The following is a 27,015-nucleotide window of genomic DNA, read 5'->3' as shown; positions in this document are numbered from 1 at the left end:
TTTTTTGATATCATATTTTACATCAAACTGTTTTGTGTATCCCTTAACTGCTTATTGTGGGTATAGATGAGTATGCTACTTTTGTCTTTTAATCTCCCTACTAGTTTTGTGTATGGATGATTTCCTACCTTTACAGTATGTTTGCTTTTACCAAGGAGATTTTTCCATTTATAATTTTCTTATTTCTAGTTGTGGTCTTTTTCACCTAAAGAAGTTCCTCTAAAATTTTTCATTAAGCTAGTTTGGTGGTGCTGAACTAATGCAATTAGAGGCAATTTGATATCAATTAAATTATATTATTATGAATTTAGAATGTTACATGTAGTGCTCATGGTAACCAATCAGCCATTCTTCCATCTCTCTCCCTCTCTTCAGGCTTCCCTATTCTTTGAGACAGGCCAATATTGAAATTAGGTCAGTTAATAACCTGACAATGGCCTCTGAATGTTCAAGTGAAAGGAAAGGTCACATGTCTCTCACTTTAAATCAAAATCTTGAAATGGTTAAGCTTAGTGAGGAAGGTATGTCAAAAGCAGAGACAGGCTGAAAATTAGGCCTCTTATACTGAACAACAAAATTGTGAATGTAAAGGAAAAGTTTTTGAAGTAGTTTAAAAATAGTACTTCAGGGAACACATACATGATTAGAAAGCAAAACAGCCTCATTGCTGATATGGATAAAGTTTGTGTGGTCTCAATTAAAAATCAAACCAGCCACAACATTTCCTTAAGTCAAAGCCTAATCTATAGCAAGGCCCTAACTCTTTTCAATTCTGTGAAGGCTGAGAGAGGTGAAGAAATAGCAGAAAAAATCTTTGAAACTAGCAGAGATTGCTTCATGAGTTTTAAGGAAAGAAGCCATCTCCACAGCATAAAAGTGCAAGTTTAAGCAGCAAATCATGATGTAGAAACTGCAGCAAGTTATACAGAAGATCTAGCTAAAATAATTAATGAAGGTGGTTACACTAAATGACAGATTTTCAATCTATTGGAAGATGCCATCTAGGACTTTCATAGCTAGAGAGAATTCAATTCCTGATTTCAAAGCTTCAAAGGACAGGCTGACTCTCTTGTTAGGAGCTAACACATCTGGTGAATTTAAGTTGAAACCAATATGCTCATTTACCATTCCCAAATCCTAGGGCCCATAAGAATTATGCTAAGTTTACTCTGCCTATGCTCTATAAATGGAAAAATAAAGCCTGGATGACAGCACATCTGTTTACAATATGGTTCACTGAATATTTTAAGCCCACTGTGAGAACTACTGGTCAGAAAAAAGGATTCCTTTTAAAATATTACTTCTCACTGACAATGCACCTGGCCACCCACAAGCTCTGATGAAAACATGTAACAAAGATTAATATTGTTTTTATTCTTACAAACACAGCATCTGTTCTACAGCCCATGAATTAAGGAATCATTTTGACTTGTTCTTATTTCAACTTATTCTTAAGGCACTTGACTGAAGTTATTATTTAAGAAACATGTTTTCAGGAATGGGCCAAGATGGCAGAGTAGAGAGACTCACAGCTTGCCTTCTCCCACAAATACACCAAGAATTACATCTACAAACCCACTGAATCACACAGAACACCTACTAAACTCTGGTAGAGTGTCTCCTGCTTTGAAAGATTCTCACAAAATCCGGTAACAGAAAAAAAAAAATAACAAAAAAGAAAAAGGAAATCAATGTGAGATTGATTCCATTGGGAGGAAACAGCAAAGGAAGAAAGGCACCATAATGCTGGGACACCCCTCTCTCCAGCCAGAAGGTCAGCAGGGACAAAAGTAGAGCTTCTGAGGCTTGGAAGACAAAGTGGCAAACCACATAAGACAGAACTAAGATAAACTAGCATGGAGGGTCCCTGCAATCCCCAGCCCTAGACATGAGCATACAGGGACAAGCCAGAGCTGTATGCTGGAGATCAGTGATGAGCCCAGTGAGAGGGCTGGGATCCACTGAACAGAAGCAGCCTCAGGGGACAAGAGTGTAGTATGAGCTCTGACTGCAGGTTTGTGTAGAACAGGACATACTGGGACCCCCATAAAAAACCACCATTGCTGCTGTGTGTGGAGGGGAGGGGCACAATACAGCCACATCATAGCTGCTATCTCCATTTGGCTCCATTGTTGGTGTGTTCTCACAAGAAGAGGAATGGGGCTTGGTCATAGACATCACTGTTGCACAGAGGTGGGGCTGAAAGCTGAATCCATGCCCAGGGGCCCTGCAACTGCAAAGGTGGGACTGAGATAGTTTTATGGCCCAAGGTAGAAAAGGTGGATTCACCCACTGGTGCTTTGTGAATCTGCATGTCTGGGATGAACAGGCAGTGAGTGGAGTGCTGGAAAAAAGCAGGGGAATATATAGGTATTTACAATAGGTTGGTGTATGTACCACACACCAAGGTGGGGCTGGGGTCTCTGCTGACCCTGTGGTGAACCACAGATATATTCTCATTACAGTGAGTCAGTGCTTGACATTGGCAGATGTGCATTAGTGGTTCTGGGGTCACCAAAGTAGGTGACTGACATTCCCACAGCTAAGGCAAGGATAAAGACAGTGCCAACAAAGAGTACTTTGTAAGCCTACATAACAAGTGATGAACAACACCACAGAGGACACTTCTGAGAAGATACCTTCTCCTGAGGTATACTCAACAACTCTTCTTCCCAGCAGAAATGCTCCAACCCTGCCTACTACATGCTGCAGCTCAGAAATCAGTCTAGAAGCTACTTTTCCAGCAACAGGGGAGCAGACTCAGCACCTGTCAAGGCTATGATAACTGCAGAACAAAAAAGGAGGCTCCACTCAATAACAACAGTCAGGGCAGGCTCTAGTCACCACAACACCAACCATACCCACAATCAAAAGAGTAACAGCCAACACTCATGGAAGAAAGATGTGGCAACCATCCATACTAAGAACAGACCTCACAACAAAACTATTGGATGCACATAGTCTACACAGGAACACTCCTGCTTTAAATAAAAATGAACAAACTAAAAATAAAATAGCTCTTCAAGACCACAGTAGATAACTGTTACTCCTAAACTCATAAAGCCAGAGAAATATAAATGAAATGATGAAGTAGAGGAGCCACTCCCAATTAAAAGAACAAGAGAAGTCTCCTGAAAGAATGAACAATGATATAGAAATTAACCGTCTCCTAGATCATGAATTCAAAAATGGGTGATAAAAGCACTGAAAGAAATAAGAGAGACTATAAATAGAGACAGAATACTATAAAAAGGAAATTGAAACTATAAAGAGGACCCAATTAAAAACAGAAAACTCAATGGCTGAGAAAAGAGCCAAGCTAAAGGCTCTCAAAAGCAGACTAGATAATGCAGAAGAAAGAATAAATGTCTTAGAAGACAAGATAACAGAAGTCAGCCAAACAGAACTGCAGACAGAAAAGCAAGTAAAAACCAGTAAAAGCAATATAACAGATCTACGGGATAAGATAAAGTGTGCCAAACTACACATAACAGCAGCCACAGAATGAGAAGAGCAAAGGAGATTGAAAAGAAATTTGAAGAAATCATGACTGAAATCTTCCCAAACCTAAAGAAGGAAACAAATATCCAAGTAATGGAAGCACAGAGGGGCCCAAATAAGAAGAACTGAAACAGAACTACACCAAGACCTACTATAATTAAGATAGCCAAAGTTAAAGATAAGGAAATGATTCTAAAGACAGCAAAAGAGAAACAAAGAGCTACTTATAAGGGAACCATCATAAGGCTTTCAGCTGATTTCTCTACACAAACACTCCTGGCCAGAAGGGAGAGGCAAGATATATTTAAAGTCCTGAATGAGAAAATGCTGCAACCTAGAATATTCTATCTGGCAATAATATCCTTTAGAGTAGAAGGAGAGATAAAGAATTTCATAGACAAGCAAAAACTAAAAGAATTCAGAAATATTAACCTTACCCTAAAATAAATCTTGAAAGGTCTACTCTAAATAGAAAAGAAAAAGGAAGCTATAGAAATGAGAAAACCATGATTGATAATGCGATAACTAAGATGAGTTGCAAGAGAATAAACATAAAGATGTAAAAAAAAAAAAAGGGACATCAAAATCATAAAAGGTGGGAAAGAGGAGCAAGAAAATATATATTTTTCTCTCTCTCTCTTATTTTTTTTCTTCATTCTTTTCAGGATATGTTTGAGCCTACATGACTACCAGTCTAAAGCAAACAGATATAGTAAGGTGTAAACATATTTTAAAAACAGGGTAACCAAAAATCAAAAGCATACAATAGAGTCACAAAAACCAAAAGAAACCAACCTAATACAAAAGAAAATTATCAAACTACAAAAAGAAAACAAAAAGAAAAAAAAAGGAACAAGATGAAATAACAATTCAACTTTTCAAAATGACAATAGACACACATTTATCAGTAACTACTATAAATGTCAATGGACTAAATGCTCCAGTATAAAGACATAGAGTGGGAGATTGGATAATGAAACAAAAGCCTACTATATGCTGCCTGCAAGCAAACCACTTTAGAGTGAAGATCACACATAGATTGAAAGTGAGAGGATGGAAAAAGATAATTCATGCAAATGAAAATGACAAGAAAGCAAGATTAGAAATACTCATATCAGACAAAATAGACGTTAAATCAAAGACAATAAAGAAAGATAAAGAAGGACACAATATAATGATCAAAGGGGAAATACAAGATGAGGATATTACACTCATTAACATATATGCACCCAATATAGGAGCACCTAAATATATAAAACAAATACTTCCAGACATAAAGGGAGAAACTGATGGGAATACAATAATAGTAGGAGAGTTTAACACCCCACTAATATCATTGGACAGGAATTCCACACAGACAAATCAATAAGGCAACAGATTTGGTGCTAAACCATAGGTAGATGACCTGCTTCTGTGTTGGGGTTTTGTACATAACAGAGGAGCTCCCTCACTGTGATCTATTGAAACTCAACCCTTGACACAAGGGTTTGTAAAAAATAAAAAAATAAAAATAAAAATAAGGCAATGGAGATAATAAATGACACAAAAGTATAGTTGGATTTCATTGATATTTTTAGGACATTACATCCCCAAGAAACAGAAAGTACATTCTTTTCAAGTATTCATGGAATATTCTCTAGGATAGTCTACATAAACAGGCACAAAAGAAGCCTCAACAAATGTAAGAGGATAGAAATTATTTCAAGCATTTTCTCTGACCACAAGGGCATGAAACTATAAATCAACCACATAAAAACAAATGAGGAAAAAAATGACAACATGGAGACTAAAACATGCTACTAAAAAAACCAATAGGTCAACAAAGAAGTCAAAGAAGAAATTAAAAAATACTTTGGGTCAAATGATAATGAAAACACAACCACACAAAATTTATAGGATGCAGCAAAGGCAATCTTAAGAAAGAATGTTATAGCAATACAGGCCTTCCTCAAAAAACAAGAGCAATCTCAAATAAACCACCCAACCTAATGCTTAAAAGAATTAGAAAAAGAAGAACAAAACTTGAAGTCACCAGAAGGATAGCAATTATAAAGAGTAGAGAGGAAATAAATAAATAGACATTAAAAAACAATAGAAAAAATAAATCAAACCAAGAGCTAGTTTTGCAAAGGAGTAAACAAAATTGACAAACCTCTGGCCAGGCTCACCAAGAAGAAAAGTTAGAGGACACAAATAAACAACAAAAAAGAAATAAAGATGGATAAATTACACCCAACACCACAAAAAATCATAAGAGAATACTATGAACAACTATATGTCAATACATTGGACAACTTAGAAGAAACAGACAAGTTTCTAGAAACATTTAGTCCACCAAAACTGAATTATGAATAAATAGATCATTTGAACAGAGCAACAACTAGAAGTGAAATAGAAACAGCAATTTAAAGAGCCTCCCTAGAAACAAAAGTCCAGGACCAGATGGCTTCACTAGGGAATTCTATCAAACACACAAAGAAAAGCTTATACCAATCCTTCTCAAACTCTTCCAAGAGACTAAAGATGAGGGAATACTCCTGAACCCATTCTATGAAACCACTGTCATGCTGATACCAAAGCCACACAATACACTACCAAAAAAAGAAAACTATGGGCCAACATCATTGATGAACATAGGTGTAAATCCTCAACAAAATATCAGCATGCAGAATCCAAAAACACATAAAAAAGATTACATCACATGTTCAAGTTGTGTTCATCCCAGGGACACAAGGATGCTTCAACATATGCAAATCAATCAATGTGATACACCACATCAAAAAGAGAAAGGACAAAAACCACATTATCATCTCAATAAATGCAGAAAAAGCATTTGATAAAATTCAACACCTATTTATGATAAAACTCTAACCAAAGAGGGTATAGAGAGAAAAACATATCTCAACTTAATAAAAGCTATTTATGACAAACCTACAGACAGCATAATACTCAATGGAGAAAAGCTGAAAGACTTTCTGCTAAAATGGGACAAAACAGGGAGGCCCACTCTCACCATTTCTATTCAATATAGTATTGGAAGTCCTAGCCATAGCAAATAGACAAGAAAAAGAAATAAAAGGGAAGAGAAGTGGTATATGTGGATGATAGGTTACTATATATAGAAAAACTTAAAGGGTCCCCACAAAAACTACTAGAGCTGATGAAAGAATTTGGCAAGGCAGCAGGATACAAGATTAAATAACATACAGAAATCAATTGAATTTCTTTACACTAACAATGAAATATTAGAAAAGGAAATTAAAGAAACAATCACTTTTAAAATTGCATTCCAAACAATAAAATACTTAAGAATAAATCTGACCAAGGAAATGAAAGACTTGTACATGGAGGACTACAAAATATTGACCAAGGAAATTAAAGATGATTTAAAGAAATGGAAAGATATCTCATGTTCTTGGATTGGAGGAATTAATATTGTTAAAATGCCCATACTATCCAAAGCAATCTACAGATTTAATGCATTCCCCATCAAAGTACCCATGATATTTTTCATAGAACCAGAACAAATAATCCTAAAATTTATATGGAATCGCAAAAGGCTGAGAATTGCCAAAGAAATACTGAAGAAAAAAAATGAATCTGGAGGAATAACCCGTCCAGACTTCAGACAATACTACAGAGCTACAGTAATAGAAACAGCATGTTAGGTGTACAAAAAAGACATTATGGATCAATGGAACAGAACAGAGGGCCTACAAATAAAGCCACAAACTTTTGGTCAATTAATCATTGACAAAGAAGGCAAGAATATACAATGGAGTAAAGACAGTCTCTTCAACAAAAGGTGTTGGGACAATAACACCAGTACTGGGCACATATCCAGAGGGAACCTTAATTCAGAAAGATACCTACATCCCAATGTTCATAGCAGCACTATTTACAATATTCAAGACATGGAAACAACCTAAATGTCCATCTACAGATGACTGGATAAAGAAGTTGTGGTATATATATATATATATATATACACACACTACTCAGCCATAAAAATAATAATGCCATTTGCAGCAACATGGATGAAACTGAAGAATGTCATTCTAAATAAAGTAAGCTAGAAAGAGATAGAAAAAAATACCACATAATATCACTTATATGTGGAATCTAAAAAAAAAAAGACAAACTTATTTTCAGAACAGACACTGGCTCACAAACACAGAAAACAAACTTATGGCTACCAGAGGGGAATGGAGTGGGAAGGGATAGACAGGGAGTTTGAGATTTGTAGATACTGACCAATATATATATATATAAAATAGATAAACAGCACAGGGAACTATATATTCAATATCTTGTAGTAACTTATGGTGAAAAGTATATTAAAATGTATATATGCATATTCATGTATGAATGAAGCATATTGCTGTACACCAGAAATTGACACAACATTGTAAACTGACTATACATCAGTAAAATAAATGGTCTTGGAATAACTTGACAGCTGCATGTAAATCAATGAAGTCAGAATAATCCCTCACACCATACACAAAAATAAAGTCAAAATGGCTTATAGACTTAAATATAAGATAAGACACTATAAACCTCTTAGAATAAAACATAGGCAAAACATTCTTTTTTTTTTCCCTACAGCCAGCATAGTAGTCAACGGTGAAAAACTCAAAAGCTTCCCACTAAAATCTGGGACAAGGCAAGTCTCCCCACTATCACCAATCCTATTCAACATAGTCTTAGAAGTCCTAGCCACAGCAATCAGGCAAGAGAGAGAAATAAAAGGGATCCCAATTAGAAAAGAAGAGGTAAAAGTGTCATCATATGCAGATGATATACTACATATAGAAAACACTAAAAGGTCCACATAAAAAACTACTAGAGGCGATTGAAGAATTCATCAAGGTAGCAGTTTACAAGTTTAATGTTCAAAAATCAGTTGCATTTCTTTACACTAATGATGAATCAACAGAAAAAGAAAGTAAAGAAACAATCCCCATTAAAATAGCACCCAAAATAATAAAATACCTAGGAATAAATCTAATCAAGGAGGTGAAAGACATATACACAGAGAACTATAAACCATTGATGAAAGAAATTAAAGGAGACTTAAAAAAATGGAAAGATATCCCATGCTCCTGCATAGGCAAAACTTTCTATGACATAAATCTTAGCAATGTTCTCCTAGGGCAGTCTACCCAGGCAATAGAAATAAAACACAAATAAACAAATGGGACTTAATTAAACTTATAAGCTTTTGCATAACAAAGGAAACCATAAGCAAAACAGAAAGACAACCTACAGAATGGGAGAAAATATTTGCAAAAGATGAGACAGACAAAGGCTTAATTTCCAAAATATATAAATAACTCATACAACTTAATAATAATAAACAAACAACCCAATCCAAAAATGGGCAGAAGACCTAAACAAGTAATTAACCAAAGAAGACATACAAATGGCCAATAGGCACATGAAAAAATGCTCATTATGACTAATTATAAGAGAAATACACATCAAAACTACAATAAGGTGCCACCTCACAGCAATCAGAATAGCCTTCATTAAAAAGTTCACAAATGAGAAATAATGGAGACGGTGTGGAGAAAAGGGAACTCTCCTAAACCACTGGTGGGAATGTAGTTTCATACAGCCATAATGGAAAACAGAATGGAGATTCCTTAAAAAACTAAAAATAAACTTACCATGTGACTCAGCAATCCTATTCTTGGGCATATATCCAAAAGGGACCCTACTTTAGAAAAAAACCTGCACCCCAATTTTCATAGCAGCACTATTTACAATAGCCATGACATGGAAACAACCTAAATGTCTATCGACAGATGATCAGAAAAAGTAGTAGTCATATATTTATACAATGGAATACTGTGCAGTCATAAAAAATGACAAAATAATTCCATTTGCAGCAACACGGATGTCCCTGGAGCATGTCATTCTAAGTGAAGTAAGCCAGAAAGAGAATGAAATATACCATATGATATCACTCATATGTGGAAACTAAACAAAAAATAGAAGACAAATGAACTTATTTAGAAAACAGAAACAGACTCACAGACATAGACTACAAACTTGTGGTTGCCAGGGTGGAGGAGGGTGGCAAGGGATAGACTGGGAGTTAGAGATTTGTAGATATAGACAGATATATATAGAATAGATAAACATTAAGTTTATACTGTATAGCACAGGGAACTATATTCAATATCTTTTACTAACTTATGGTGAAAAAGAATATGACAACAAATATATGTATGTTTATGAGTGACTTACACATATTGCTGTACACCAGAAATTGACACAAAATTTTAAACTCAATATAGTTCAATTAAAAATATACATATACAGAAATAAAATAGATTTGTTTTCTATCAAAAAAAAAAAGAAATACATTTTCTAAGGTTATAGCTGGTATAGATAGCATTTCCTCTGATGAATCTGGGCAAAATAAGTTTAAAAAAAAAGATTTCTCGAATGGATTCACTATTTCAGGTGTCATTAAGTATATTTGTAATTCATGGAAAGAAATCAGCATATTAACATTAACAGGAAGAATTTGATTCCAGCTGCCATTGAAAACTCCAGTGGAGGATGTAACTGCAGAGGTGGTGAAATAGCAAAATAACTACAATTAGCAGTGGATCATAATGATGTGACTTAATTGCTGAAACCTTGTGATAGAACTTTAATGGATGAATGTTTGCTTCTTACGGATCAGCAAAGAAAACAGTTTCTTAAGATGAAATCTACTCATCTTTAGATGCTCTGATGATGATTTAGAACATTACATAAACTTAATTGATAAGGCAGTGGCAAGGGATTGACTCCAGTTTTGAAAGATGTTTGACTTTGGGTAAAATGCTATCAAATAGCATTTCATAATACAGAGAAATATATCATGAAAGAGTCAAATGATGAGGCAAACTGCATTGTTCTCTTATTTTAAGAAATTGCCACAGCTGCCTCAACACTTAGCAACCACCATCATCATCAGTCAGAAGCCATCAACAATGGGGCAAGACTCTCCATCAGCAAAATGATTATATGTCTCAGATGATGGTTAGTATTTTTAGCAACACAGAATTGTGGATACATTCCCACTCAGTATGTTTTTTTGGCCTGAGGCTTCCCAGCATTTAAGTCTACAGCCTGTTGAGTGGGGCCAGGTCTCAGCACCAGTGACCCAAGCAGTATGTCAGCCTCCAGAGAAGCTCATGTAGATGAACAATCCCTGAATGTCCATCACCAACTTTATGTCCCCAGGGTGAGTTGCAGCTACCCCTCATTTCCCCAGGAACCCTTCCAAAACCAGTAGGCAGGTCTGGATCAGGTTCCCATAAAATCACTGTCTCTTCCCTTGGTCCCAGTGCACGTTAGATCCTATGTGCTATTTCCAAGAGAGAGAAGACTCTGTTTCCCCCAGTCCCATGGAGTCCTATCCTGACATGATTCCCTCTTTATGTTTCAGTTGAGAAGATCTTTTATGCCATGTTCCAGTTCTCTTCCATCAGTGCTTGTTTAGCAGTCAGTTGTGATTTAGTTGTAATCATGAGATGAAACAAGCTCGTGGTCCTACTACTCTGCCATCCTGACAGGAAAATCTCCTAATCATAGTGGTTTTAGATTCACAGTTTAATAATTCCAACATTCTTGACATATCTGAGTCTGGTTATGATGATTATTCTATCTCCTCAAACTGTTTTTAATTTTCTAGTGGTGCCTTATGATTTTTTTGTTGTTGAAACTAGGACATGATGTAAAAAGAACTCCAGTAAATAGGCCTTTAATAATAAGGCATTAAGGTATAGGGAGAGAGGAAGCATTGTACAGTCATATTGGTCTCATAGTGAGCATTTACCTCTGGGCTGTGAATTTCACAAGTGACTTTCAGTTTTATCTCTGCCTTAGGTGGGACAAGTTGGCTAGAAGAGACTACAGTTTGGCATTTCTCTTCCCCCATGTGGAAGTCTTGAGCAGGCAGAACCTTGGTATTTCTCTTCCTTCTGGTTGATTGGGCTTTTATAAAACTCCAATATGGTTATACCTCAATAAACTAGTTTATCTTTGTGTCAGGCTTTATTATGAAAAAGAGAAAGTTCTGGTGAATTTTTTTTAAATTGAAAAACAGACAGCTACAATATGTCAATTTCTAGTGTTCAGCACAATGTCCTAGTCATGCATACACATACATATAAATTTTATATTATTTTTCACTAAAGGTTATTACAAGATATTAAACATACTTCCCTGTGATATACAGGAGAAACTTTCTCTATTTAAATCTATTTTTATATATAGTAGCTAACAATTATAAATCTCAAACTCCAAAATTTATCCCTTCCCACCCCCTTCCCCCAGTAACCATAAGATTTTTTACTATGTCTGTGAGTCTGTTTCTGTTTTGTGGATGAGTTCATAGTGTCCTTTTTTTTCTTTCTCTCTCTCTCTTTTTTTTTTTTTCAGATTCCACATATGAATGATACCTTATGGTCGTTTTCTTTCTCTTTCTGGCTTACTTCAATTAGAATGATGATCTCTAAGTCCATCCATGTTGCTGCAAATGGCATTATTTTGATCTATTCTATGGCTGAGAAGTATTCCATTGTATAAACATACCACACCTTCTTTATCCAGTCATCTGTTGATGGACAGTTAGGTTGCTTCCATGTCTTCGCTCTTTTATATACTGCTGCTATGAACATTGGGGTGTATACTCTTTATTTTTTAACATTTTTATTGATTTATAAGCATTTTACAATGTTGTGTCAAATTCCAGTGTACAGCACAATTTTTCAATTATACATGAACATATATATATTCATTGTCACATTCCTTTCTCTGTGAGATACCATAAGATCTAGTATATGTTTCCCTGTGCTATACAGTATAATCTTGTTGATCTATTCTACAGCTTTGAAATACCATTCTATCTCTTCCCACCCCCAACCCCCTTGGCAACCACAAGTCTGTATTCTATGTCTATGAGTCTATTTCTGTCCTGTAATTATGCTTTTGTTTGTTTGTTTCTTTGTTTTTTAGATTCCACATATGAGCAATCTCATATAGTATTTTTCTTTCTCTTTCTGGCTTACTTCACTTAGAATGGCATTCTCCAAGAGCATCCATGTTGCTGTAAATGGCGTTGTGTTGTCAGTTTTTATGGCTGAGTAGTATTCCATTGTATAAATATATCACTTCTTCTTTATCCAGTCACCTGTTGATGGACATTTATGCTGTTTCCATGTCTGGGCTATTGTAAATAGTGCTGCTATGAACATTGGGCTGCAGGTGTCATCCTGAAGTAGGGTTCCTTCTGGATATAAGCCCAGGAGCAGGATTCCTGGGTCATATGGTAAGTCTATTCCTAGTCTTTTGAGGAATGTCCATACTGTTTTCCACAGTGGCTGTACCAAACTGCATTCCCACCAGCAGTGTAGAAGGGTTCCCTTTTCTCCACAGCCTCTCCAGCATTTGTCATTTGTGCATTTTTGAATGACAGCCATTCTGACTGGTGTGAGGTGATACCTCATTGTAGTTTTGATTTGCATTTCTCTGAGAATTAGTGATACTGAGCATTTTTTCTGTGATTATTGATCATTTGTATGTCTTCCTGGGATAAATGCTTCTTTAGATCTTTTGCCCATTTTTGGATTAGGTTGTTTGGTTGTTTCTTATTAAGTCATACTAGCTGCTTCTATATTCTGGAGCTCAAGTGTTTGTCAGCTTCATTTGCAAAAATTTTCTCCCATTCCATAGGTTGTCTTTTTATTTTATTTATTTATGGTTTCCTTTGTTGTGCAGAAGCTTGTAAGTTTCATTAGGTCCCATTTGTTTATTCTTGCATTTACTTCTATTGCTTGAGTATAATGTTCTAGGAGAACATATTGAGATATATGTCATATAATGTTTTGCCTATATTTTCCTCTAGGAGGCTTATTGTATCTTGTTTTATGTTTAAGTTTTGATCCATTTTGAGTTCATTTTTCTGTATGGTGTAAGGGAGTGTTCTAGCTTCATTGCTTTACATGCTGCTGTCCAGTTTTCCCAACACGATTTACTGAAGAGACTGTCTTTATTGCATTATATATTCTTACCTCCTTGGTCGAAGTTTAGTTGACCAAAAGTTTTTGGTCCATTTCGTGTCTCTCTATTCTGTTCCACTGGTCTATATGTCTGTTTTTGTACCAATACCATGCTGTCTTGATGACTGTAGCTCTATAGTATTGTCTGAAGTCTGGGAGAGTTATTCCTCCAGCCTCTTTCTTTCTCTTCAGTAATGCTTTGGTAATTCTAGGTCTTTGATGGTTCCATATGAATTTTATTATGATTTGTTCTAGTTCTGTGAAATATGTCCTGGGTCATTTGATAGGGATTGCATTAAATCTGTAGATTGCCTTCGGCAGTGTGACCATTTTAACAATATTGATTCTTCCAATCCAAGAACATGGAATATCTTTCCATTTTTTGAAGTCTTCTCTAATTTCCTTCATCAGTGGTTTATAGTTTTCTGTGTATAATTCTTTCACTTCCTTGGTTAGATGTATTCCTAAGTATTTTGTCACTTTGGGTGTTATTTTAAAGAGGATTTTTTATCTACTTTCTTTTTATGTTGATTCATCATTAGTGTAAAGAAATGCAACTGAGTTTTGAACGTGAATCTTGTAACCTGCTACGTTGCTGAATTCTTCGATCAGCTCTAGCCATTTTTGTGTGGAGCTTTTAGAGTTTTCAATATAAAGTAACATGTCATCGGCATATAGTGACACTTTTACCTCTTCTTTTCCAATTTGATCCATTTTATTTCTCTCTCTTGTCTGATTGCTGTGGCCAGGACTTTCAAGACTATGTTGAAGAGGAGTGGTGATAGTGGGCATCCTTGTCTTGTCCCAGATTTTATTGGGAAGCTTTTGAGTTTTTCACCATTGAGTACTATGCTGGCTGTAGGTTTGTCATATATAGCTTTTATAATGTTGAAATATGTTCCCTCTATACCCACTTTGGCGAGAGTTTTTATCATAAATGGGTGTTGAATTTTATCAAACACTTTTTCTGCATCGATTCAGATGATCATGTCTTTTTTGTCCTTTCTCTTGTTGATGTGATGTATTCCATTGATTGATTTGTGTATGTTGAACCACCCTTGTGTCCATGGGATGAACTCCACTTGGTCATGATGTATAATCTCTTATGTGCTGCTGGATTCTATTTACTAATATTTTGGTAAGGATTTTTACATGTATGTTCAGCAGTGATATCAGCGTATAATTCTCTTTTTTGGTAGTGTCTTTGACTGGTTTTTGTATCAGGGTGATGGTGGCTTCATAGAATGATTTTGGGAGTATTCCCTCCTTTTCAATCTTCTGGAAGAGTTTGAGAAGGGCTGGTATGAGTTCTTCTTTGCATGTTTGATAGAATTCCCCGGTGGAGCCATCCGGTGGAGAAGAGGTAAAAGTGTCACTATATGCCGATGACATTTGTTCTATCAAACAAGCCATCCGGTCCTGGACTTTTATTTGTAGGGAGGTTTTTTATTGTTATTTCGATTTCATTTCTAGTGATTGGTTTGTTCAAGTGGTCAGTTTCTTCTTGATTCAGCCTTCGTGGACAGTATGTTTCCAGAAACTTGTCCATCTCCTCTAGGTTATCCAGTTTGGTTCCATATAGTTTTTCATAATATTCTCATATGATATTCTGTGTTTCTATTGTATTTGTTGTGATTTCTCCATTTTCCTTTCTTATTTTGCTAGTTTGTGCTGTCTCTTTTTTCTTTGTGAGTTTGGCCAGAGTTTTGTCAATTTTATTTACTTTTCAGAAACCCAGCTTTTGGTTTGGTTGATTTTTTTCTATGGTCTTGTTAATGTCTATTTTATTTATTTCCTTCCTGATCTTTATAATTTCCTTCCATCTGCTGCCTTTTGGGGTGATTTGTTCTTCTTTTTCTACTTCTTTTAGTTGGTGGGTTAAATTGTTTATTTGAGAATGTTCTTCTTTTTTGACAAAGGCCTATATCGCTATAAACTTCATTATTAGCACTGTCTATTATGTGTCCCAGAAATTTTTTGTGGTTGAGCTTTCATTGTCATTTGTCTCAAGGTATTTTTTAATTTCAGCTTTGATTTCCTCATTGACCCATTGTTTTTTTAATAACATATTTTTTAATCTTCATGTTTTCCTTCTTTTCTCCTTTATTTCTCTGTTGTTGCTTTCTAGTTTCATGGCATTGGGGTCTGTAAAGATGCTTGAGATAAATTCTATCTTCTTAAAATTATTGAAGTTTCTTTTTTGCCCAAGTACATGCTCAATCTTGGAAAATGTTCCATGTGCACTGGAAAAGAATGTATATCCTATTTTTGGGGGTGTAATGCTCTGAAAATATCCACCAAATCTAACTTATCTATTGTATTATTTAATTTCTCTGTTGCCTTATTTATTTTCTGTCTGGAAGATCTGTCTAGTGATGTTAATGTGGTGTTAAAATGTTCAAGTATGATTGTATTCCCATCAATATTCCCCTTTATCTCTGTTAGTAATCGTTTTATGTACTTAGGTTCTCCTATATTGGGTGCATATATATTAACTAGTGTAATATCCTCATCTTGTATCTCTCCTTTAATCATTATAAAATGTCCTTCTTTATCTTTCTTTATGGCCTTTGTTTTAAAGTCTATTTTGTCTGAAATCATTACTGCAACACCTGCTTTTTTGGCTTTTCCATTTGCATGGAATATCCTTTTCCATCCTTTCACTCTCAATCTATATGTGTCCTTCTCCCCAAAGTGGGTCTCTTGTATGCAGCATATTGTAGGTTCTTGCTATATTATCCAGTGTGCCACTCTATGTGTTTTGACTGGAGCATTTAGTCCATAAACATTTACAATAATTAATGATAGATGTTTATTTATTGCCATTTTGATCTTATGTTTGCAGTTGATATGGTATTTCTTCTTTGTTCCTTTCTTCTTCCTTTTGTGGTTTGGTAATTTTCCTCTGTACTATCATGAACTTTACTTAGTTTTTGTGACTCCCTTGTAAGTTTTTGTATTGTGGTTACCCTTTTTTTTTTTTTTACGTCTAATAGCCCATTAGCATAACTGTTTTTATCAAACTGATAATAACATAATCTCAAACCCATCCTACCGAGAACAAAAAGTTTTAAAATAGAAAGAAAAAAATTCTATATTTTCCTGCCTCCAGGTGCCACCAAAAATGATTTTTATGTCTTCTTTTATAATTTTATGTTTATTTTATTTGTAATTCATGAGTTATCACCTTTCCAGTTTTGAGTTTCTCATTTCTGTAGCATCCTGCTGCTTTCTATTTAGAATAGACTTTTCAATATTTCTTTTAGCATGGATTTAGTGTTGCTAAACTCGTGCAGCTTTTTCTTGTCTGTGAATTTCTTTATCTCCCCTTCTATCCAAAAGGATAGCCTTGCTGGATAAATTATCCTAGGCTGCATCTTTTTTTCATTCAGCACTTTGAATATATCTTGCCACTCCCTTCTGGCCTCTAGTGTTTGTGTAGAGAAATTTGCTGAGAACATTATGGGGTTTCCCTTGTAACTCACTCTTCTTTTTTTTTGCTACCTTTAGGATCAGTTCTTCATCTTTGACTCTGGCCATCTTGATTATGATAGGTCTTGTGGATCTGCTTGGGTTCTTCCTATTTGGGACCCTCTGAGCTTCCTGTACTTGGATATCTGATTCTTTCTTTAAGTTTGGGAAGTTTTCAGTCATGTCTTCTTCAGAAACCTGTTCAATCCCCTTTTATCTTTCTTCCCCTTCTGAGACCCCTATTACGCAAAGATTGGTATGCTTTATATTATCCCATAGGTCCCTTATTCTATTTTCACTTGTTTTTATTTGTTTATCTTGTTGCTCTTCTGATTGGTGCTTTCTATTGTCCTGTCTTCTAGGTCAGTTATTCATTCCTCTGCATTATGTAGTCGACTTTGCTCAGCCTTTAGGTCATTCCTCATCTCTGTCAATGAGTTTACCCATTCTACTTGGCTCTTCTTTATAGCTTCAATTTCATTTTTGACATATTTTATATCTCTAAACACTATCTCTTTTAGTTCCTTCAGTACTTTGATCACTCCTTTTTTGAAATCTTGATCTAGTAGGCTATCGATGTCTATTTCATTGATCATTCTTTCAGGGGATTTCTCTTGTTCTTTTAATTGGGAGTCGTTTCTCTGCTTCTTCATCTTGTTCATACCTCTCTTGCACTGAGGTTTATGGAGTATCAGATATCTATTGTTGTCCTTAAAGAGTTTATCTATGTAATGCTTATGTTGGAATAAGACTTAGGAAAAAAATAGAAAGAGAGAGAGAATTTTAAAAGAAGGGAGAAAAAAAGGTTTGAAAACAGTGTATAATGAATAATAGAAGAGCAAGTTGAAGCAGAATAGCAATTGGGTTGAGACGTCCTTTAAAAACCTTTATAAAAAGCAGAAAAGAGGAAAAGATGTATTTGAAACCTGTGTATAATCAACAACAGGACATCAAAACCAAGAGAAATAAAAACGAATTAAGAAGTAAAAATTAAAGGGTAATAGAAAATAGAGCTGGTAAAAACAGATTTAAAAAAAAAAAAGGGGAGGGTGTCAGAGTTCTCCTGGAGACTGTGTTTTTAATGTGAAGTCTTTCTGTCTTTGTCCTGTTTTGGAACCTCAGTTTGCTGTTTCCAGAGGCCCTCGTTTGGCGCCCTCGTCTCTGCTGCTCCCAGTGCCTGTCGGCAAGCAGATCGTGCCTCCTCCCAAAACTGGGTTAGGTGCAGCTCTCCTTTGCTGTAGGTGGGCGGGTCACTGCCCCTCCAGATGCTGCAGTCAGATGTTGCAGACTGGCCATGTAGGAGGGCATGGTCACACCCCCTCCCAGCACTGTGGTCAGGTCTGCGTTCCTGCCCGAAATTTGGGGGGCAGCCCTCCCTCTCCTGGCGCCAGTCACTCCATTGCTCTGTGCCACTGCACCCTCCGACTCAAGCTGGCACTCCTCAGGCAGGCTCAGGGAAGACCGAGGAACTGTCTTGTCCCTGCTCCAGGCCAGATCCCATCTCCTTGTTTGTCTTGGCAGAGCAAGTTCTCTGAGGGACCAGGATGGAAGGATCCTATCTGCCTCGTGCTTTAGACAAGTCTCCGTCTGGCCTTTGAGGCTGCTAAGTCCTTAAGTGTGGATGCAGGTTTCACTCCCGCCCCCGCCTAGGTGCTAAGTGCCTGAGGATATGGCGGCTGTGCCTGAGCCCCACCTCTCTTCACCCAAAAACTTTCTGTGGGCTTTCAGAGATGGGGTTATGCACCCTTCCCCCTCAGGGCACATCAACCTTGTTGTTTTATGGAAGGCCCAGGTTGTTCTGCCCTGTGAACCCACAGCTATGGCACACAACCCCCTGCAGTCCCCCGGGGCTGCCTCAGTGCAGCTGCCTCCATTTTCTGCCCAGCTTGGGCAGCCTGGCCCTGCCCCCAGCTGCTGGCCTGCATCTCGGGCTGGGTGTCACGGGGACCCTCTGTGCCCCTTTAACTTAGTTCTGTCCATCAAGGGCTGGTCTGTACAGATCCACACCTCGGAGTCTCCACCTCTGTCCCACTGGCTCTCAGTTGGAGAAGGGAGACCCAGCGAAGGAGCGCAAGGCCTCCTTTGCTGCTGCATCCCCGTGGGATCAGTCCCACAGTGTTTTGTCTTTTCTTCTGTCTTTTTTCCTTTTCTCCTACCAGATTTTTGGTTTCTCTATCTTTTGAAGACGATGATGTTCTGTCAGAGTTCTGCAAGTGCTCTGGTTGGCCGAGTGGGACTGTGGATGTGAGTCTTGGTGCATTTGTGGGAGGGGGTGAGCTACGAGCATCCTTCTACTCCACCATCTTGGCCTCCTCCTCTGTCAGTATTTATTTTATACATTTATGATCAGTGATGTTGAGTTTATATATGTTTATAATTATCATATCTTCCTGGTGAGTTGACCTTTTATCATTTTATAGCATCCTTCTTAATCTCTTATAACCATTTTTTTACTTGAAGTCTATTATGTCTAATAAAAACTTAGCCACCCCTGCTCTCTTTTGGTTCCCATTTGGATGCAATATAATCTTCCATCCTGTAATGTTTACTCGGTGTGTGTGCTTGCATCTAATGTGAGTATCTTGAAGACAGAAAATGGTTTAATATTTTTTATCCATTCAGATACTCATTTCTTTTTCAGTAGGCAATTTGATAAATGTTCATGTAAATTAATTATTAATAGGAAAGGTTTACTCTTGTCATTATTGTTTTTTAAAAACTTTCTGTAGTTCTTTTTTTCCTTTTTGTCCCTTGCTGTTTTCTTTTGTGTTTCACTGATTTATTGTGTTGATGTACTTTGAATTTTTCTCATATTATTTTGTGTAATTTCATAGGGTTTTTCTTTGTGGTTCACATGGAGCTTGCAGAAAATATCTCCGTGTTATAGAAATGCATTTTAAGCTGATAAAAACTGACCTTCAATTGCATGGAAAACCTCTACACTTTTACATACCCACTCGACACAAATGCCTCATGTTTTGGGTGTCACAATATAAACCTATTTATGCTATGTATTTATTAACATATTTTAGTTATTTTTATTTTAATATTTTATCTTTTAATTTTTACCAGAATTGAAATTGTTTATCTACCACTATTACAGTAATAAAGTATTCTCTATTTGTCTATATATTGACCTTTACCATTGAGCATTATATTTTCATATTATTTTATGGTGCTGTTTAGCATGATTTTATTTCAACTTAAAGAACTTCCTTTGGCATTTTATGTAAGTCAGGTCTAGTGGTGATGACCTCCCTCAACTTTTACTTTTCTGGAAAAGTCTTTATATCTCCTTCCTTAAATGAAAGACATTTTTGCCATGTATATTTTCTTGGTTGACAGCTTTTTTTTTTTCTTTCAGCACTTTGAATATATTATTCCACTCCCTCTGGTCTGAAACTTTTCTACTGAAAAATCTCATGATTTTATGAGGGTTCCTTTGCACATGACAAGTTCTTTTTTTTTTTTTTAAACATTTTTATTGAGCAATAGTCATTTTACAATGTAGTGTCAAATTCCAGTGTAGAGAACAATTTTTCAGTTATACATGAAAATAAATATATTCATTATCACATTTTTTTCACTCTGAGCTAACACAAGATCTTGTATATATTTCCCTGTGCTACAGTATAATCTTGTTTATCTATTTTGCATATGTCTGTCAGTATCTACACATTTTGAAGTCCCAGTCTGTCCCTTCCCACCCACTGCCACCTTGGCAATCACAAGATTGTAATCTATGTCTATGAGTATGTTTCTGTTTTGTATTTATGTTCTATTTTTTTTTTTTAGATTCCACATATGAGCGATCTCATATGGTATTTTTCTTTCTCTTTCTGGCTTACTTCACTTAGAATGACATTCTCCAGGGACATCCATGTTGCTGCAAATGGAGTTATGTTGTCATTTTTATGGCTGAATAGTATTCCATTGTATAAATATCTTTTCTCTTGTAGCTTTCAAATTTTTCTTTGTCTTTGAGTTTTGACAACTTGAGTATAACATGCCTACATGTGGATTTCTCCAAAGAAGTCATATTTGATATCTTTTAGAATTCTTTGATCTGGGTATTAATTTTCTTCTGCAGATTTGGGAAGATTTTTAGGTACTACCACTTTGAATGTACTTTCTGATTATTTCTCTCTTCTGAGACTCTCAAAAGCATTTACAGCCATTCCACAGTATCCACTGGGGAGTGGTTCCAGGACCTCCAGCAGATACCAAAATTTACAGATGCTCAAATTCCCTATATGAAGTAATATAGTATTTGCTTATAACCTATGTACATATTCCTGTATAATTTAAATCATCTCTAGCTTACTTATAATATGTAATACAATCAAATGTTATTTTAAACAGTTGAAAATATAATGTAAATGCTATGTAAATGATTGTTTCCACATGGCAAATTCAAGTTTTAACTTTTGAAGCTTTCTGCAATTTTCTCCCAAATATTTTCAAACTGTGATAAGTTGAATATGCAGATTCAAAATTTATTGATATGAAGGACTGACTATTTTGGTCTCCTCAATGGTGTCCCAAAAGTTCCTTAAGCTTTCTTAACTCTTTTTTATTCTGAATTTTCTCCTGACCTGATTATTTCCAATGGCTTATCTTTGTATTCTTTTCTGCCTGCTTTAGTCTACTGTTGAACCTCTCTAGTGAATTTTTCAGTTCAGTTTTTGTATATTTTCAGCTCCAAGATTTCTGCTTGTCCTTTTCAAAATTTTCTGTCTCTACTGAAATTTTTAATTTGTTCCCATATGTCCCCCTGAGTTCATGGACTATTTTTTTTGACAATCATTTTGAATTGTCCTCCAGGTTATAATTACATTACCATTTCATTAGGGTCAGTGTTCTGTTTGGTTTTTTGTTTGTTTGTTTGTTTGTTTTATCTTGTTTGTTTGTTTGGATCATGTCTTCCTGTTTCTTTACTATCCTTGAATCTTTGTGTCGGTACTTATACATCAGAAAAATACACCACCTCTCCCAGTCTTCACGGATTGGCCTCACACAGGAGAAATTTTTCACAAAACAATCTGGCCAGAGTTTCTGTGGGCTTCTGAAAACTTCATGCTGGTGGTAGCAGAGCCAAGATGGTGTAGTAGAGAGACTCACAGCTTGCCCTCTCCCATAAATACACCAATAATTACATCTACAAACCCATTGAATTGCACAGAATACCTACTGAACTCTGTCAGAGTATCTCTCATTTCAACTACAAGAGGACTCTCACAAAGTATGGTAACAAAAAAAGGAAAAAAGAAAAAATCAGTGCAGAACTGGTCCTGCAGGGAAGGAGCGAGTGGCATAGAAGAAAGGCACCTGCATGTTGGGACACCACCTTTCCAGGCAGGAGGTCAGCAGGGACGGAAGGGGAGCTTTAGAGACTCAGAGCAGAAAGTGACAACTGCTTGGCAGACATAACTAAGGGAAACTGCCATGGAGGGTCCCTGCAATCCCCAGTCTTAAATGTGAGCAGGAAAGGATGAGCCAGGACAGGCTGCTGGAGTTTGGTGAGGAGACCAAGCAGAAGGCTGGGACCCAATGCACAGAAGCAGCCTCAGGGGACTGGAGGGCAGTATGAACTTTGGCTAGGGATGTATGTGTAACAGAATAGCCTAGGACCCCCATAAAAAAAGCAGCACTGTAGGTGTGGGTGGGGACGGGCACAACACAGCTGTGTCTTAGCCACTTTCTCAGCTTGGCTCCATTGTTGGTGTGTTCTCCCAAGAAGAGTAGTGGGGCTCAGTCATACCCATCACTACTTCAGGGAGGCAGGGCTGAAGGCTGAATCTATACCTTGTGGCCCTGCAACTTCTCTGGAGGGACTGAGACTTATTTACAGCCCTGAGCAGAGAGGGAAGATTTGCTTTCTCTGGACCCTTTGTGGACTTATGCCTCTGGGACAAATTGGCAGTAAACAGAGTTCTGACTCATGGAGAGGGTGAGTATGGATATTTAAAATAGGCCAACTTACTTTACTGTAAGTGGAGGTGGAGCTGGGGTCTGTGCCAACCCTGTGGCATACCACAGATTCAAGTGTGTGAATGCATGCTTGCTAAGGCATGTCCTAGTGCCTGACATTGACAGATCTGCCCTGGTGGTTCCTGGGGCTCAAATACAGGGACATCAGAGCAAGTGGCCTACATTTCTGCAGCTAAGGTGGGGACAAAGGCAGCATCAACAAAGAGTACCATGTAAGCCTGCATAGCAAGTGACAGACAACACCAGAGAAGGCACTTCCTAGTGGATATCTCTTGCCTACTCTTCTTCCCAGCTGAAGCACTCTAACCCTGCCTACTATGCACCACAGGTCAAAATTGGGTCTAGAAACCTCTACTCCAGCAACAGGTTGAGGCAACCAGTCCCCTGTCAAGGCTGTGACAACTAGAGAACAAAAAAGGAGACTGACTCAACAACAACAATCAGGGCAGGCTCTGACAACAACACCAACCACACCCCAGTCAAAGGAATAGCAGTCAACACTCATGGAAGAAAGACTTGACAGCCATCCATACTAAGAACAGCCATTGCATCAAAACTATTAGATGCACGCAGTCTGCACAGGAATGCTCCCACTTTAAATAAAAACAAACAAAAAATAAAACAGCCCTTCAAGAACACAGTAGATAACTGATACTCCTAAATCCATAGAGCCAGAGAAATATAAGTAAAATGAAGAAACACAGGAACTACATGCATTAAAAGAACAAGAGAAATCCCCTGAAAGAATGATCAATGAAGTAGACCTCGATAGTCTATTAGATCATGACTTCAAAAAGGGAATGAGCAATGCAGTCAAGGAACTAAAAAAGATTATCAATAGAGACAGAGAATACTTTAAAAAGGAAATTGAAACTCTAAAGAAGAGCCAATTAAAAAAGGAAAACTCAATGACTGAGATAAGAGCCAAGCTAAAGGCAGTCAAAAGCAGACTAGATAATGCAGAAGAACAAATAAATGACTTAGAAGACAGGATAACAGAAGTCACTCAATCAGAATGACAGAAAAGCAAATAAAAATCAATGAAAGCAATATAAGGGACCCATGGAATAATATAAAATTTGTCAACCTACATATAATAAGAGTTCCAGAAGGAGAAGAAGTAGAAAAGGGGATTGAAAAGATATTTGAAGAAATGATTGAAAATTTTCAAACCTAAAGAAGGAAATGGATATCCAAGTACAGGAGGCACTGAGGGTCCCAAATAAGAAGAACCCAAACAGACCTACATCAAGACATGTTATAATTAAGATGGCCAAAGTTAAAGATAAAGAAAGGATTCTAAAGGCAGTAAAAAAAAAATAGACTTAGTTACAAGGGAACTCCCATAAGGCTTTCACCTGATTTCTCTACACAAACACTGTTGGCCAGAAGGCAGTGGCAACATATATACAAAGTCCTTAATGAGAAAAAACTGCAACCTAGAATACTCTCTCTGGCAAGACTATCCTTTAGAGTATAAGGAGAGATAAGCAATTTCACAGATAAGCAAAAACTAAAAGAATTCAGCAATGCTAAACCTATGCTAAAAGAAATATTGAGAAGTCTATTCTATCTAGAAAAGAAACAGGAAGATACAGAAATGAGAAAACCATAATTGGAAATGCAATAACTACAGTGAATTGCAAGAGAATAAACATGGAGTTGTAAAACAAATAAAAATAAAAATTATCAAAATCATAAAATGTGGGAGAGGGGAGCAAAAAAATATAGTTTTTTTCTCTCTCATATTTTTCTTTTCTTTATTTATTTATTTTTTTGCTTCATTCTTTTTATGGTGTGTTTTAGCCTACATGACCATCAGTCTAAAGCAAACAGATATAGTAAGGGATTAATATACTTGAAAAACAGGGTAATGACAAATAAAAAGCATACAATGGAGTCACAAAACCCAAGAAGAAACCAAGTTAATACAAAAAAATTATCAAACCACAGAAATAAAAACAAAAAGGAAAAGAAAGAAACAAAGAAGAAATACCAAATCTACTGGAAAACAAAATTCAAAATGGCTATAAACACGTATCTATCAATAATTACTATAAATGTCAATGGACTGAATGCTCCAATCAAAAAGCATGGTGTGGAAGATTGATAATAAAGCAAAAGCCTACAATATGCTGCCTACAAGAGACCCATTTTAGAGTGAACTAGACACATAGATTGAAAGTGAGAAGATGGAGAAAGATATTTCATGCAAATGGAAATGACAAGAAAGCAGGAAGTAGCAATACTCAAAAATTCATGCTAGCCCAAACTGTCGTCTTTGTTCATAGCAGTCCCCAGATCCCTAGACATCTAAAGTATGTAGAGCCTCATCAGAACTCCAAGACAGTTTAGACAGAGGCCAGATCCTTGGGCAACTCCCCAAAAGCTAAAACATGATGCAAAGTTCAAGTTCAACTCTTCCTCCCTTAACAGTTTCTTGATGCTGGAGATTTTTGCCTTCTCGCTCTACATTGAGCTGTAGTGAGGATCTGTGGTGAGTCCCTGAATGCTAAGCAAACCACTGCCTTTGTTTTTTGCAGTCCCCAAGGGATTAGAATGTTATGTTCTCCATCAGGGCTCCAAGACAGAAAAGACTGAATCCAGTATTCCAGGCAGTACCTGGAAAACTTGAATGTTTGGTGTGTGTTCTAAATCTTTTTATTCTCAGTAAGAAGCTAGAAACTGAGGTTTCCTCTTTATCATATGGCACTGTGACAGGAGTGGGAATTATGAGTAAGGGTTATCTCCAATTTTAATACAAGTTTTAATGTGGCTGGTTTTGCACTCACCCAGGGTGCAGGAACCTCTCAATTAGTTCCTTGATGTCTCATGAAATGAATTTATCTATCTATTGTTGTTGACTTGGTGTATCTGTAGTAAAAAGAGAGTCCAGGGTTTCATATTCACCAATTACTAAAGTCAATCTCAAAGTATCTTCTAATATTCCTTATTATTTCTTAATTGGCCCATTTGTTATCTCAAGTGATATTGTTTAATTTTAGAAAACATTTAAATTTTCCAAATTTGAGATGGATATTTAGTCCTAATTTCATTCCACTGTTTTAAGAGAACATAATTTGTGTTGTATCAATCACTTTAAATTCATTGAGGTATTTCTTACAGCCTAAGATGACTTTTACCCAGGAGAATACTTTATGTGAATTTGTGAAGAATATGCATCATTCTGCTGTTGCATGGAGAATTCTACAGTTGTATTTTGGGTCTAGTTTGTTCATAGTGGTGTTCATGTCTTCTATATACTTGCTTATTTCTTGTCTTTTTGTTCCACGTATTAATGAAGATGAAATATTGAATTATCCAAATATTATTGCCGAATTACTTATTTCTCCCTTCAGTTCAGGCAGTTTTTGCATTGTGTAATTTGGGGCTCTATTGTTAGGTGCATGTATATGTATAATTTAAGGTATATCTGTTGGATACACCATTTTATCATAAATTTTACCTATTTATCTCTATTAATATATTTGATTTAAAGTCTGCTTTATATGATATTAATATAGCCACTGCAGTTCTTTTATGCTTATTTGCACAGTAAAACATTTGCCATCATTTCACTTTCACTACATTTATATATTTGAATCAAATTTGTCTCCTGTAGCCAAAACATAGATGGCTCTTTTTAAAAAAAAATCTGGAAATCTCTGCTTTTTATTATATTGTCTAATCCATATATATTTAATATTATTACTGACAGAATTGACTTTTATATCTTCTGCTTTTTTTTTTCTATATGTTTGTCATTTTCTTCCTCTATTCTTTTCTAATGTTTTATTCTGTCTCAAGTAAATATTTTAGTGTAACATTTTACTTCTTTTAATGATATTTTATTATACTTTCTGAGTTACATTCTTAGTGATTGCTCTAGGGCCTGAAATAAACACACTATCTTCTGAGAACTCCTTCAGATTTATACTGACTAAATTACAGTGAAATATAGACATTTTACATTTATATAGTTCCATTC

This window comes from Camelus dromedarius, chromosome X (genome assembly GCF_036321535.1).
Source record: "Camelus dromedarius isolate mCamDro1 chromosome X, mCamDro1.pat, whole genome shotgun sequence".
Taxonomy (NCBI): domain Eukaryota; kingdom Metazoa; phylum Chordata; class Mammalia; order Artiodactyla; family Camelidae; genus Camelus; species Camelus dromedarius.
This window is presented reverse-complemented; position numbering follows the sequence as displayed.